This window comes from Patella vulgata, chromosome 8 (genome assembly GCF_932274485.2).
Source record: "Patella vulgata chromosome 8, xgPatVulg1.2, whole genome shotgun sequence".
In the NCBI taxonomy this organism is placed as follows: domain Eukaryota; kingdom Metazoa; phylum Mollusca; class Gastropoda; family Patellidae; genus Patella; species Patella vulgata.
The window spans coordinates 27096605-27112040 of NC_065886.2; the positions used below are offsets into that span (position 1 = coordinate 27096605).

Here is a 15436-nt window from a genome sequence, read left to right on the forward strand (position 1 = left end):
GTCTCTTTTAGTTAGGAAGGGTACCATGATCCGAAAAACGAGAAGCCCGATGCGCAAACCAACGAAGAAGACACGTGAAAAAGCAGATCATGAATTCTCTCAGAAGTTTACGGTAAGCCAAATTCTATTTTAAACATGCTAACAATTTTGTGGACAGGAAGATATAGTTTATGTACATGTTTCTATATTCCAATACAGAATACAGATGGGGTCATTAAAAACAAACTCAAATTTTCTTTTATCTAGAAGACGCAGTTGAAGATAATAAAATATTTTACTTATTACAAGAGATTCATATTCTTAACAGCTAGCATGTTAGAGAGAATTTAAAGTAATAAGCTAGGGTAAAATTCTCCTAAGGCGAGTTTAATAGCCCATATTGCGAAATTTGTGAATCTTTATATGTAAACTTTTAGCAGAGAAACTTTGGCCTACTACCTATAAGCCAAAAAAACCGCTTCGCCTGATTAACTCGGAGAGATATTACCTAAGGTTTAGCAGAAATATCAAACAACGATAACCTTCAAGGAGTTGGTCGCCCGCTTAACGTTTTATTCTCTCTAAAAGAGCCCGTAATAAATCTGGGTGTTGTCTCAGTCAACATGGCATGTTGATAAAAATCGGGATTGTCAAGGTGATAACAGATATTAATTTAGTAAAAGCTTTATTTGACCAGCAGCTAATCACTATACTTAACTGTCATAAGAGGAAGTAGCACTTTCATTACAATTTAATTCATTACCAGTCCTGCTGATCTGCAAATTATAAATTACCCATACTGATAAACATGTAGCCCATTATCCAGTGCCGGATTAAGGCTCTGCTGGCCCTAAGACACATTTTGATAGTTGGCCTGAAAATATAGATACTTTGGGTTCACCGATAAAAGGTAGAAAGTTAAATTTAACAACAGAAAATTTATTACAAAAAAAAATCAGAACCAATATTTTTGACAGTACTGTAATTACTAAAAGACTACAGTAGCTATTACAACTATGTTTTACTTTATTTTTGTGCGGCCTGGAATTTTGGCTCGCCCGGAGCCATGTGCTTTATTTGCCTAATTATTAATACGGCACTGTCAGCATCTCCTTTTTATTCGATTGAGTGGCACAGTGACAACCAATTAGAAACTTTTAGAAGTAACCAAACTTTCATGTAGGACAAAACCCGTTTTAGAAATGAAACTCTATATACTTGATACTGGAAGTATAACCCGCGAAATTGTTCAACATGGAGAACTAATGAAACTTTAACTTTCATTGTAAGTCAGCTGTAACACGGATTTATTACCAATACACAGAAAAGAGCCCTGCGAAATTCAAATTGTTTCAATGACATTTAGTAATTGAACTGAAAATACAAAGGACCCAGTTCTATGGAATACAATTACTCTTTATTACTCTGTGACGTAAAAGTTAAATAAGCCTATCTGGCCTATAGGGTCTATAATATACTGTAGAGTTTATTTAATTTCTATATAAAAGATGTCCTGGTTGATGTATTGAAGTTGTTAGCTAGTACACACTTTATGTTGTGGGGGTTCCGTCCGTAAACTTGTCGTGAGGTAGAGAGAATGGTGTTAATGGTAATCTATGTTTGTAATTTATGTATCCAGCGCTTGACATAAAAATGTAGAAACGAATTGTGGTTTTGTAATTCCTGTGTGTAACCATAAACTAAATAATCGTAGTTAAAGAAACGTTTTAACGGCTGAGATAAGGATATATACACAACGTTTAAAGTGGTGTCCTAGAGTAAAGAATTACAAAAATAACCAGAGACAATACTAGGCGATCACAGGGCTATTATAATATGTAGCAGTGAAGAGAATGTGCGTCACACGTTGGATGTGTTTTTTTTGTTAGACTGTCTTTTCACATCTAACCAACGACGCATAGCATAGCATAGGGCATCATGTTACACTGGGAGCATTAACTGAGATCACCGACACATAATATAGTTATTATAAACGTAGTATTTGGTTTTTTTTATGTAATAAACTCTCTTCTAATCACTTTAGCAATGCAATCTAATTAAAATATAGATCTATATTTCGTTTCGTTTTTTATACTTTCGGTGCCCTACACTACATGTAGATCTAACAGGTTATAGTGGGAGTTCAAGTTCTATGATGTCAGGTACCAAGCAAGCGACATTTGACCCGATTACGTCAGTCATTCGATTAACCAATTAGCGACCGCCATGTATTTTTTTTATCTACATTTGCTTTGTTTTGATTTCTATTACCGCTAATGTCTACCCACAGTTCCGCGCAAAAAAGGTCAAACGCTGGATTCGACAGACCATTTGATTGGCTGACCCCTTATTTCAAGCAGAACACGAGTTAAATAACATCGCTTCCAGATCCAAGTGTAGTAAGGACAAGTAAAATCGAAATTTTGAACTATAAAAACGAAACGAAATTGGATCTGTGTTTTAATCAGATTGTTTAGCAATGGTAAATTAGTGCAAGTGACGCCTTTTGTGATGTAAGCCAAGCGGCTGTAGGCAAGAACTGCGGTTTTGACTAAACATTGCAGAGTGCGCGTATTTATTTGTATTCCATATAATTGTGTAATGTGTTATGGTTGTTTATTCTAGCTGGATTTGAATTTTCTATCTGGATTAAAATGTTTTTTTGAGATTGGTTTTGCAAAATATGGTATTGGAAGATTTGTATTTGGAAATTTGTTGTTCGAGATTTGTTTTTCGTTGTGTTTCTGATGAATGTAAATAAAATTAAATTAAACATAGATACAATTTACAAATCTGATATGACTTATTTGTAAAATAAATATTGATTTTAAGATACAAATGTTAATTTTAGTATAAAAATATCAAAATACGACAACAAATAAAGAAATAAAATTAATGACTATGAATTAAGAACTAAGAATAAAAAGCTGTTTGGTCTTCCATAAGTCAGAAGTTGGCGAAAACGGAATAAAAGTATATATTCAATATGTAGCTGATAACTACCCCTTTTGTATAATAATATTAGTAAAAGATAGTGCAGTTTAAGGAGGTTGTCGGGGATGGTGTATTATTTCGGAGAACTTCGTCTGCAATATTTCATAATAGTTATCAATCGTTATAATGGTGGAGTAACACGAATAGCACCAAACTAAGGAGAACAGACAGAGTTGGGTGTAAAGCAATTAAATTTGGTGATTATTATGTCCTTGTGACGCATTGTGCTGGAAAGTTTTTCAGCAAGCCAACAGTACATTATTACTTATTTAAATATTTGTCCATTTTTGTTTCTTATTATTGGGTCTACTGAATACCATATATAAAGCCTATATGTCTACCCTTTTGATTGCAAATATGTAATGATTGAAGTCACTTTTTCGTGACTAAAATAGTAGAGAATCGAGTCAAAACAGAGACTGAGCCAAACTGCAACACCGGTGCTAGATAATCTCGGGAGATTAGTGTATGGGAATGTAAATTCAAACACATATAACAAAACGATTTAGACAATCGTCGTGTACATTTGGTGAAATAAAATATACCGTGGCTCCCGCACGATTTCGTAATTACGTGATAACTTAGCATATATTTCAAAACTTCTTTGGTAGTGAAATCATTAAAAGACGTGGGCAATGAAAAGAAAATAACACTAGCGGTGATCTAAAACGCTAACAAAACAAACTGCATTGGATAGTGCCTTTAACCACGCTGGGTATGCTTTACTATTTTTAGAACACTTGATAACGCATCATACCTATTTGCAAACCCCAACAAACTCTGCGATGATCTACCGTCAACTTCTCATGAAATAAGATCGGCTTGATGATCGAGTCTATGATGGGCTGATAAATCCCACCAAGACCAATTTTGACAACATGAAATAATACGATGAAGGAGCGAAAAGAAAAGAAGTAGTTGATGTCCGGGGGGAATATATTATTTCCATAATATGTCCTTTGTTAAACACATTCGCATAAATCTGCCCTGTCAACCAATCCTGTACAAAAGTCAGTTCCACAGGGATATCGACAGTAGGACTACACATTCCGTCTACATATTATATCACAACTGTAAAACGTGAAATTTCAAACAATTTTGTTTTTTTAGTACATTGGGGAATTTACCCTTTCAAATGTCGTTATCGATATTTCCACCTATTTAGCTTCAAACATCATTCTTGAAGTAATACTATCGGTCATATCGCAAAAATACCAAGGCTTTTAAATCAAATTACCATAATTGTTTCCTATTAGACTTCGATTCCCAGTATGGTTAAATTACAACAATGCTTTTAACTAACAAATAATTCTTTTTTTTTTGATTTCTTGTTACCGCGGTGATGTATTGTCACAAAGTAAAATTTCATTCAAAATGTACACAAAGTAATTATATTTAATATTTTCTTTGTTCGTGTACTTTTATCTCCACAATAAATCAATAAAACAACCTTGTTTTACTTTGGAGAATATTTGAATTATTTTATCACATTGGATGAAATGTTTGGAAAATGATAATGGTATGAAATTAGAAAACATTCTATCTAGTGATAAAAGTTATAGAACTTGTCAATTTTCAGTTGAATATAAGTAAAGTCGCCAATAGTCATAAGTAGAAATTCATACACAAATTATAATTATTGTGTCTATCATGAGCCAATATTTTTGTTCTGACTGACTACCACGGTGGCTCAATAAGTATAGGGCTACTCAATAACCAGGTAAACCGGTCTCAATCCATGTGTTGATCGAGAAAGTTCCTCGGGATTTCTCAGTGGCGTTGGACAGGGTGTCTGACAAGGTAAAAGCGTCTAGTCGTTCGGAAGGTGCCCCAAAACGAGGTCTATCCGAGTACTCATTGGCGTTTGGATTGTACGAACAGAAGGCGGAACGCCGTTGTCCGTGCAAAATGTCCTCTCGTAGCACGCTGTTTGGCGTATGCCCTTCATTATCTATGTACAGTAAAGTAGGGCGTAAAACCGTAATTCATTTCATTTGTTTGTTAAATATATTAAAGTTAACCTATGATTGTGGACAATAACATTTTCATCTGAACTCGTCCCAATTAAATGAACTGAAGTAATTAACTGATACTGTACCATTAAGCATTAAGTCAAAGGCCCATTAGTATCATGCCCAGGCTATCGTCTGTATTACGCCAAATTTGTGTTACGTTTGTTTGGATACAGAATATCGATATACGATCAACTTGTAATGGGGCATACACACCTTGATATAAATTTTTATAAATATTTAGTGGCAAAAAAGACAGTTAATGTAAAATGCAGTTCATAAAAACGACTTACAGGGTGTATAATGATGGTACAGTTAAATTAAAGCATAACAAGCCAGAGTTTTCATATATATCTCAAAAGTCAGAAATATGTTACCACAAAAACTCGAGTATACAAAAATATTGATAGCAAATTATTATGGCTATATTTTGCTATGGGAAATATAAACCAACGTAAACTATAAATGGTCATAACTTAATGTAGAATTGATCGATATGAATATTTGACTTATGTTGGGACTTTAATTGGGACTCATTGTCAAATGGACTAAAATATAATACTCAAAACTTCAGGGATTTTACTTATAACGTATTTGTGGGATATTCTATAAATACTAGTGTTTACACCCAAATGTTTTCTGTTAGAGACTATATTGACAAGATGCAATTACGATATAGAAATAACAGGAAACGTTTAGTATTTTACAGACCAAATCTGACGTAATAAAACTGCTGACCTATCATATCATGTAAAATACCATATCATATCATGTAAAATACCATATTACATCATGTAAAATACCATAGCATATTATGTAAAATAACAAAGCATATCATGTAAAATGACATAGCATATCATGTAAAATAACATATCATGACATATAAAATAACATATCATGGCATGTAAAATAACTAATCATATCTTGTAAAATAACATATCATATCCTGTAAAATAACATGTCATGTCCTGTAAAATAATATATCATATCATGTAAATTAACATATCATTATCATGTAAAATAACATATCATATCATGTAAAATAACATAGCATATCATATATAATAACATAATATATATACTATAAAATAACTTATTATATTATGTAAAATAACATATTATATCATGTAAAATAACCTATAATATATCATGTAAAATAACATATCATATCATGTAAAATAACATGTCATATCATGTAAAATAACATATATCATGTAAAATAACATATCATATCATGTAAAATAACATAGCATATCATGTAAAATAACATATCATATGTAAAATAACATATCATTTTATGTAAAATAACATATCATATCTTGTAAAATAACATATCATATCCTGTAAAATAACATATCATATCATGTAAAATAATATATCATTTCATGTAAAATAACATATGCAAAATAACTCATTATTTCATGTAAAATAACCTATCATTTCGTGTAAAATAACTTCTCCAAACCAATTATGTGGGTCTGACAACCATTCGTTGATCACATCCATTATTGACATTAAAGGAGCTAAACCTCTAACTCAATATTATCCATAATATTCAAAATTGAAAACCCGAATTAGAATTCAGTATTGACCTATTTCAATCAATATTGATGTTGTTATATTAGCGTGAAAATATGGGATCTTAATGTATAATATTTAAGATGCAATGCACGTTTTAAAATCAGTACACGAAACGTGTACTCTATGGTTAGGAGGGCAATTTGTAATAAACAAAGAAAAGAAAAACATATTGCACAAGACAATACGGATGTGATTAAAAATGGCTGATTCACATACAACAAAAAAAAAGACCATGTAGATAATACACTAAGCTGGCCAAAACGATTGCCATTCAATTTGATCTGTTCGTGTATTTCACCGAACATTTTTGAGTATAAATTAAAATTTAATTAAAAAAATTGATGTATACCACTTCATATACATTTACATTACATTAATAGTGTTTGTTGTAGACCAATTTTCGTTTAATTTAAGGTCCCACAGAATAGAGCTACACGCCATTAATGAAAGCCCAGACAGAATAAGATAAATATATCTTATATCTTATGTCATGATTGGTTGTCTAATTAAAATTATTTACCCCTATAATTACCTATCAGTGGTCTCACTAATCCTTCATATGTATATTGACTTTGATCATGTTGTTTTTATTCCTTTGATCTTGTTGTTGTCATGCATGGTTTCTGAATTGTTGTTATTGCTTGTCTATATATAATTGCTCTACACATTTGTTACTGTACTTGCTTGAAAACGTTGAGAGAATACTCTTCGAAACGTCGCCCAAATAAATCAGTAATTGTTCTTCCATAAGGACACAGATCACTAAAGATTTCCCATTGACTCCAATGTTAATTCTCGTATCTTAGACCGGCTCTAACTTTTTCCCAAATTTTCGTTGGGTAGAACGCTTTCTACCACAGATGGAGCAACATGTGGCAACCACTTGCCCAAAAGCACGTATGAGGTTCTTCATGAAAAACTTGAGATACACAAGCTGGAAGTAGAGACAAGTAAACATGCAATTTCAGGCCCTACATTTCAACGTAACCAACCTCTCAACTCTTGTATCCTTCCGCATCAAAATTATGAATATTCACCAAAACCTGGCAGAAAATGTATTTTCAAACCCTTTTCCTCAATTCTACACCAAAAAGTCAACAAAAATCGCCATGCAAAAGGGGGAAAAAGGAAAAGGGAGAGGAAGACTAAAAATAGCTTTGGCCCTTGTTTCGTGGGTGACGGCGTAGGAATATTTGGTGATCTGTGTCCATAAGTATGTGTTATAGTTTATATACATGTACTCTTCAAAAAAAGTAGGGGATATTGAAATGCAAATACCTATGCAGGTTGTGATATGATAAATAGTCATGGACACTTGACAGTTGACATGCTTTGAGGGTATGTTCACAGATGAAGAACTTATCGCCCCAACAGAACCACTGAGCTGCATGTGCGACACGTAATAGCGCCATTCACGTGGGAGGAGTTCATTGTCAAATTTGACACTTCAAGGACGGGTTGATGGAAACTGCCGCTGACTGGTTTATCCTATCCATGTTTGCTTTCCTATCGGTCCTTGCACAAGATTTACTGTTTAGCGTATTTTTGGTTTAGTGTGTTAAGTTTAATTTGATCGGGAGACGTGTTCGTCGACGTCAACGCCAACCGACAAGACTGCAAGAATTGGCCGTGGCACTGCAAGAGGAGTGGGTCAGATTGCCCCAAATCGTGATTGGACGGTTGATTAGGAGCATGCCACGACGAATTGCTGAATGTCTGAGGATTGGTGGAGAAATTACTCATTATTAAGACAAAAATAAAAAACGTCCATTTTCACTTTTGACAGTGTATCTCTTTGCGAGTGAAATGGGGCCGGCAGATAAGCCGCCCATATGAACTGTTTATGTTCATGTGTAGGCAATTGGCCTGTTATTAACATCCACTGGTTACCTCTAATAAAAACAGCAGTGCATTTCCGCAGTTTAATATTGTTTTTTAATATCCCCTACTTTTGTTGAAGAGTATATAACGTGCATGAACCTATCGATTGTATATTAAACAAGACAAAAACGTGTTTCCGTTAGATTTGGGGTAATCAACAAGTAATAATTTAATATGTCCGTGTTTGTTATAAAATGTGTTGGTTGATGTTAATTTTAAGAACTATTACTGTTATGGAGGAGAATATTTTGAAATTTTGGATCCACTGCGTGCAATCCGTCTAGTTTGGAGAAAGAAATCTATATATCGCTGTGAGTAGTGAGTATGAAACTTTGTTGAGAGGAAGTTTGATATTTCACAATATCAGTGAGTTGGGTTGTTGGCAAGACTGGCAAAACAGTTAAATGTTTAAAGTTGCGTTAAATTGGGCGGACAAAAATTGGACTTCTCTGAATTATATATTCGTTGGACAAATAGTGCTGTTGGTGTTGAGTTGCGGGATGAAACTCAATCACACCTTTTATCAGCCTACGATGGACTCGACACCCCTCTCCACCCTTCTCTGGTTACGCCGCTGTTTGTTTATCTTAATATATCTTTGATATGAGTAAAGTCGTAATACCATTTTGATTGGACGTAGGGATTAATGTAATGGTTTCAAATGAGTTTTACCTGATCCAGGAAATATTGCTATGACTGCACATCATTGGAACGAAACTATCGCTCGAAATCTAAATGATAATTGTATTTTCACTATCCTCGTAGGTCGTGTGTCTCTGATAACTATGCACATCATTACGACCCGATGCAGGAAATAAGGCTATGGCCATTACATGCTGTTCAATCAGAGTGTTGGCTGAGAAAATTCTTCGGGTTGGTTCCCCCTTGTCAGTGATGCTGGAAGGGGGTCCTGGAAAGGAACAGCGTCTTGTCGTTCGGATAGGACGCGTACATGTTGGGTAAGCGTAAACGAATCATTGACAGTTGGAATTTGATGAAGAGTAGGTGGAATAGTCTATAGGCGAAAACACCGCTGCCCGCCCAAAATCTCCCTTATAGCGTCTTAATTATCGCTGTTGGTACAGAAAACTAGGACATTAAATCCACTTTGTAAATATATGGTAGTTTCATTATCATGTACTGAACTTTGTACCAGCGATGGAACTTGTCATCAAACGTGACCAATAAAAGAATGAATCCTCCCGTTCAATTTTATTTGCTCTGTTTATTCAAGTTTTACAAGCTCATTAGAAATCGTTTATTATCGTTAATATTATAATGAGTTTATTCCGAAAACCGCGTGAATGTCGATTTCAGGCGTTTTCTAGAGAAACGCCGCAATTTTCGGAAGCTCGGAGCATGAAAGTCGGATATGAGTGTTTTCAGTAACTAAACTTGAAAAGATGATAATAAAAGCACTTCTGGTGAATTCGGTGGGTGCTAAAACATAGATTTCGACACTTAGATCAAGTTTCTATCGTATCGTAAAGCCAAAATCTCATATCACGGAAGCGGCCATTTCGAATCCAAAATGGCGGCCGAAAATGGGGGTCAGATCGCGTGTGTCCTGCTCTTATTCGTAAGAGAATCAAAAACTACCTATGCCAATTGTCATGCCTTTGTCAAAAAGTGAACGTTTTTTTTTACTTGAGCGACCTGACTGTTGTCGGCATATTGGAGCTTGCAGATTTATCGGATCTTTCATAAAACTTGAATTATGACAAGACTAGGATCCTTGTTACTTTTCGACAAACTACTCGTTTGTCAAAAAGTGAACGTTTTTTTTACTTGAGCGACCTGACTGTTGTCGGCATATTGGAGCTTGCGGTTTTATCGGATCTTTCATAAAAGTTGAATTATGACAAAACTAGCATCCTTGTTACTTTTCGACAAAACCTGTCTAAACTACCCGTTTGATTGGTTGCAGTTTTCATAGAACGTTTTGGAAATATGACGAATCCTATCGATAAGGGTTCCGTGTCTTTTTCCGCTCCCCTTTTTGTAAAGGTTTTATTTTCTTGTTTGAGACGAGGCTGCTGCGTGGGTGTATTTCTACGTTTTACGTGGCTATCTTTTGTTTAACGGTTTAAGCATATTTGAGTTGTGTTTTAACATTATTTGTATTACTAGCGTCTGTTATACGTATGAATATCACACTCTTTATGTTTCCACTGGCCAGCAGAGCACAGTAATAAAATATAGTATCTATCATAGATCCTAATTAATGTTCAGGAATTCAATAAATAGGAAGTCACAAAGTAATGTAATTGTGTATAAACGGTGTTTCGATTTCAAAATAGTATCAGCAGCAGTTCCACAAAGAGTATCAAATGTGAAGGAACATTAAAATTCATTGCGAATTCTAAATAAAAGCTAAAAATAAAATCACCATATTAATAAGCTATATACCACGTTGTCTATATTACTTCATATAAAGTTAATTATACCGTAAAGCGTGCTTATGTGTATTAGGTATATGGTTTAAAACCAGCCAGACCTGAACAAGTAGACATTATCAGCAGCTAATTTGTATAATGGGGTAAATATTGGCGTAGAGCATTACACACTGCTAATAAACATTTGGTCTCTGTGATGTCTCATAAAGCATGTGGGGAAATTTAGAGAGTGTTAGGTAAATTTCAAAGTAGTTTTCTTGGATAACGATCATGTTTATGTCTACTTTAAGTGAGTATATCACAATTGATTATGAAGAGATTTAGATAAAATTTAATTTTGGTGCATCAAAACACCAGACCTTCTAGCAAATTCCATTTTTATTAGGTTACTTTTTTTTCTATTGCGCAAGAAGTTTAAGTGCACGTTACATTGACGTCATGTGAGACCTTAACGATATTCTTTAATTACATTAAGTCGTCTAAAAACAACTGTTGTTTTTAAATATTTTACCTGGTTAATGTCAACAAGGCTCATCACCCGAGTTTTTCTTTCAATGACCTTTAAAATCGATGTTCATTATGACCATAAAACAAACTGTGTATAGATCTTAAAGGGGTACACAAATATTTTACAAATCAAAGAAATAAAATTTTACTTAAAAAGTAAGATAATCTGCGCATGGAAATCCACAGCAACATGTTTTAATAATAAAACTATCTTTATGTAATCAATATAAAATGTATAGTTCAACTAGCCACAACTTTACGGTTTTGAACTTTGGACCAATATATTTCTTTGTTATAGGGAGAACGTTTATGATTGGACATGGTCTTAGACTCTACTTCTGTTGATTGGCCTTTTACATTTTGGAGTTCATTTCATACCTTTACCTAACAGTTCTGTGAAAATGTTAGTCTCGGTCACCCAGAACCTTCTAGTCTTCAACGTATATTAAATTCAAAATTCTAACATGCTATCGTCTAATTTCTAACTTCTATTCATGTAATTTCTAATTTCTATCCATGTACTTTCTAAATTAAGACAATGTATAATCCAACTTCATTATTTTTTCAGTGTAAATTTTAATTCTGTTTCATCTTTTTTCTGTTATTAAGACAAAAATTGTCTACTTCATTGTCGCTTTACATGTTAAGCATGAACCTCGAACAAATTTAAAATTTTGATACTTCTACCTGGCAACCATCATCATGATGTGGTTTGGTGTCGCCACCGTATGCTCAATTTGGCGATTGCATGAGCACCTGATCGGGACCATTATGTTTTTTTTTTATAAACAATATTTTTTATTCAGGATGCCTGAATGGGATTGGGGAACAGGCTTAGTCTATGTAAAACCCCTCTCGTCAGATTGAATGGTTTGGCGAAGTGTTGAAATTTGAAAACAACATAAAACGTGATATGGTTTACAAATATTATTTCAAATAAAACCTGAACAGTATTTGTTCATTTTTAAAAGATCAACAGTATATAAATATTGATATTGGCTTAAATGTAAAAACCAACATGAATCATTGGATTAATTAAAAAAAAAACCCCATAGATATGGTCCATGAAGAGAGAAATTTTACAATAAAAAATTAACAGTGTTGGATATTGAACTGGTAATGCAAATGTATTTTCTGAAATGGCAATTCTTAAATAAATTTCAAGGGCGTCCTTAGATTTTGTTCACGGTAATGTAAAAGACCGGATAATCTAGCCAATGACCTAGTTATTCTCAAATGTTGACAACCCATCCAGACTAATATTTGTCTGAACGGTAGAGACTATAGCCCCGTTTACACTTGGTCGCGATAAGCGTTCCGTTCTCGGAACCGTTCCAGGCCGCGATAAATTTCAAGAAAATGGCCGGTTTTCATTAAATGTACAATAACCGGCGTTGGAACCACGCATGGCTCGCTAATTGTGGAACTCTTCATAGAAAAGTTAATTTCAGTCACGAGGAAAAGGGTCAAAATTAATGCTAACGCATACGCAGAAATCCGTACTGAGAATCGTTTTGAGACCTGATAGCGTTTACACTACGAAAATTTAACCGTGCCGTACTGAGAACGGTGCCGAGGCCATCTCACTTCAGTGGTCCAGAATGGCACGGTTTTCAGTACGACACGGTTATGTTACGTTACCCGCACCGTTCCTGGCACGCCTTAAGTTTGTAATGTAAACGGGGTTAATGAAAATGTGCATGTATGTGTATACACGTCCAAAAAACAAAACAATCAACCACTTCTTCAATCAAATCATAAGCTAACTGTCTGTTCTTAATGAGCTTCTTCAGAAGGTTCAATGCATATCAATAATTATACACAGACCTTGCAGTTTTATACATACTAGAACAACAAATTACCACCAGGAGTCCCTGATGTACACATAACACGCTCCAGGGCCATTTCCTGGATGAAAATAATTCCATTTAATTAATAATAACATATGATTAAATGTAAATCATATAATTGTAATGATATTGTAAGCCCGGTAATGGATTGGTAGGGTCGCCCACATAGCATGTTAATTGGTGTTTGTCGAACTTATGCTCTTATTGATTCAAATGTACAAAATAATGACACCATTATTGTTTTAGCATTATCGCCTAAGGCTATCAATATGACAATAGTCTTATACTGACAATACATAGATAACTATTTACTGGTCAGTCGATTGTATTGGTAAATCTATTTATTAAACAGTAATTCTCACCTAATCACCAACTATTGTTGGACATTTCGAACCAACAGATAAAGGAATATTGTTTGAGGTACCGTGAGTCTTTTATATACCAGTGAGTCTTTTATATACCCGGTGTCGATTATCTAGTTTCAAGTATCGTTTCTCTGTCTAATTACTGGACTATGATTAATCTGTGGGGAAATGTAATTATTGTATTCCTAGTAGAGACCGATACATGGACCTTGGAATTCATCTTATTAAAACTGTGTTTGGATATAACATTTGAAATTTTGTAAGATTCTTTGTTTTCAAGAAGTTTAACATCGTGTAGAGTAAGTTTTACGTGTACTTGATTAATTCTAGTTTATTGGTTTTGAGTAACATTATTTGTTATAAGACTGATAGTATGACACTATATCACTCGAGTCAAGTGGGCCACGATTTCTTCCAACGAGGATAATATTTGTAGGATTTGTCGTCCTAATGATTTGGTTTCAAGGAGAAGTACAGTTTTCATTCGGGTATTGAATTGATTGCTCTTTACCTAATATGTTATTTTGTTTACTATATTTTATTTGGGTTTTGTCTGTACTATCTGAACATTGATCTGGTAACGTGTTAATTCAGAGTTTCCTTTTGACAAGATAAATGAACAAACTAAATTTAATTAAGTAATTTCTTCTTTTGTTTTTAGGAAAACACATTTATCAAACCAGTAAGTCATTGATAAAATCTTTAAAAGAGTTTATATCATTTGTTTCATCTATAAAAGTGGATAAGATAAAACTTTGTATATGCTATGACATGATTGGCATATATAGCGGCTTCACGAGAGGTATATCGCTTACCTCATCCTCTGAATTTGGGTATTAATGGTATCACTCACTATTGGTGTATCACTAATGTATCCCAGGATTGGAGTATTAGCGATATCACGTCTGAATTGGGGTATTATTGTTAAAATCCTCTGAATATGTGTATCACTAATGTCATCCCCCTGAATTAGTGTATGACTAATGTCATCCTCTGGATTGGTGAATTAACGATATCATTCACTGAATTATTGCAAACATCCCCATAGATTAGTGTATCACTAATGTCATCCCCTGGATTAGTTTATTGTTAATGCCATCCTCTGAACTGATGTACTAATGGTTTCATTGCTTGCCTTGTTATATTATTGATATCGTCCTCTGATTTGGTTTATTGCTGTTGTCAACCTCTGAATTGATGTATAAGCTGGATTGAACTATTTTTATATGTCGTATAAATTAGGTTTTATGTATCAGGCCCCAAATTAATATATTACTGTTCATCAAATAAACCCGGTAATGTTTTAATCTCATGTATGTATGTATCATGTGCGATGTCCGTCATCTAGTTTGGAGAATGTCGATGGGACCTAGAAATTGACACAAATGGGTCGTATCGCATATACTAATGTAATGTGAATGTACATGTATATAAACTGATTTACATTCAATCGTTTCCATACTTACTCTAATTTAAAATCCGTTATGTTCGGCGAAATACGCCAGAAGTCTCAATTGAATAACAATCCCTAGCGTTTGGTTATTCCAGTCTGCACTCTACACTGATAGTATTTATTTCGCATGCTCGTCAGATAAGAATATGGCGTCAACGTTTGACATGACGTGTGTAATATGTCTAACCTCGTTCTTCGAGTCCCTTGTTACAAATAGCGCTGAAACGCATTATGGTACACGATTCGTTTACCAATGGTAAATGTTTTTTTGTCAGAAGCCCATCTTTTCCCGGTAAGCTTACAACATCACTGTTCATTTAAATTGACAAATAATTCGTGTTTTCAATGTCGAAGACTTTGACTGATATTGAGTTAGAGACTTAGCTACTTTAAAGTAAAATCCAAAATTTCTTGTGTT

The 15436-nt window shown here is 34.0% G+C and overlaps 1 long non-coding RNA gene across 4 annotated transcripts in view; it reads left to right on the top strand.

Annotated features, from left to right (window-relative positions):
* LOC126830917 (uncharacterized) overlaps positions 1-15436 on the top strand; it is a 29997-nt gene continuing 14561 nt past the window's right edge. Inside the window, exon 1 of one of the 4 annotated variants that reach the window (XR_007684038.2) lies at positions 1-112. This is a non-coding gene — a long non-coding RNA (uncharacterized LOC126830917). Of the gene's footprint in view, positions 113-8606; positions 8766-15436 lie in introns of those variants that run through there. The other 3 variants (XR_007684037.2, XR_007684036.2, XR_007684031.2) reach the window with 3 other exon arrangements.